We start from the raw sequence: 1,727 nt of genomic DNA, 5'->3' as shown, positions 1-1,727 counted from the left end.
GGACCCGACTCATAGCGACCCCTCCTTGGGTTTCCGAGGCAGTATCACTACGGAAGTAGATTGCCCCATCTTCCTTTCGAGGAGTGGCTGGTGGGTTTGAATCGCCAGCCTTCTGGTTAGCAGTCAAGTGCCTTAGGCACTATGCTACCAGAGCTCTTCTCTTTAGGAGGCTAGATGTTCCAATTCAGGGTGCCAGCTCTAAGGGAAGGCTTTCTCTCTGTCAGCTCTGGAGCTTTCTCTTTGAGCTTCTGCTCCTGGGTGGTCTTCATGTGGTTTGGCATCTTTCTTCCCCCATCTCTGCTCTGTTGTCTTCTTTAATATCTTTTGTATTTCCAAAGAGATTGACACAAGATACACTCTACACTAATCCTTCTTCATTAACATAACAGATAACTCATTCTCAAATGGGATTATAACTGAAGGCATAGAGGTTAGGATAGACCACACATATTTTGGGGGGTATAATTAAATTCATAACATTCTACCCTTTGGCCCCCCAAAATGCATACCTGTCTTTGTTCTCTAGTGTTGCTATAACAGAAATACCACAAGTGGATGGCTTTAACAAACAGGGATTTATTATCTTCCAGTTCAGGAGGCTAGGAATCTTGAGTTCAAAGTGCTGGCTGTAGGGGCTGGGTTAAGGCCCCTTGACCTTGAGATTCAGCTCTGCCTCCTGTTTCAGGCCCACTAGAGCTGTAGGCTTTTTATGACTTATGCAGCTGCTGGCTGTTGACTCTGATGAACCCAAGATCAACAGGTAAAATGGCACAGTACCAAGATTAGCAGACAACATACCAGGCCACTTAGATGAAGACTCAGTCAATTGCAGGATCCAGATGTGCCAAAAGCTGGAGACCTTTCCCAAAGCTTCTCCATACATTCTGGAAGCAGGACACACTCCAGACACAGCTCCCTAGCTGCTCACAACAGATTCCATCATGAAGATGATTACAATCTCATCATGGGGAATACCTACATCCAGCTATACAGCTACTCAAACCCATGGCCAAGTTGAAACACAACTTTAACTACCACAATGCCCTCACCACAGGCAAAACCCCATCACATCCTCCCAAAAGTCTTAAATCAACTCCAAGTCCAAAATCTCAGCTTATAACTCATCTAAATGAAATATGGGTGAGACTTTAGGTGTATTCCATCTGTGAAGCACTCACTTGGCTATGCCAAGAGATTTCCGTATTTGTACCCATTTCAAAGAAAGGTGATCTCACAGAATGTGGAAATTATCAAACAATATCCTTAATGTGTCATGCAAGTAAAATGTTACAGAAGATAATTCAGAAATGGTTGCAACAGTATATTGATAGAGAACTTCCAGAAATGCAAGCTGGATTAAGAAGAGGAAGTGGAAAAATGGGTATCATTGCTGATGTCAGACGGATCTTGGCTGAAAGCAAAGAATATCAGAAAGATGTTGTGCTTTATTGACTACACAAAAGCATTCAATTGTGTGGATCATAAGAAATTATGGATAACATTGAGAAGAATGAGAACTCCAGAACACTTAATTGTACTTATGAGGAACCTGTACATAGACCAGGAGACTATTGTTTGAACAGAACAAGGAGACACTTCATGGTTTAAAATCAAGAAGGGAGTGCAGCAGCATTGCATCCTTTCACCATACTTATTCAATCTGTATGCTGAGCAAATAATCTGAGAAGCTGGACTATATGAAGATGAACATGGCATCAGGATTGGAG

The sequence above is a fragment of the Orycteropus afer genome, unplaced genomic scaffold (assembly GCF_000298275.1).
Source record: "Orycteropus afer afer isolate SDZICR_OR568_19922 unplaced genomic scaffold, OryAfe1.0 scaffold00848, whole genome shotgun sequence".
NCBI classification, from domain to species: Eukaryota; Metazoa; Chordata; class Mammalia; order Tubulidentata; family Orycteropodidae; genus Orycteropus; species Orycteropus afer.
The sequence above is the reverse complement of the archived record's forward strand: the minus strand, read 5'-3'. Positions refer to the sequence as shown.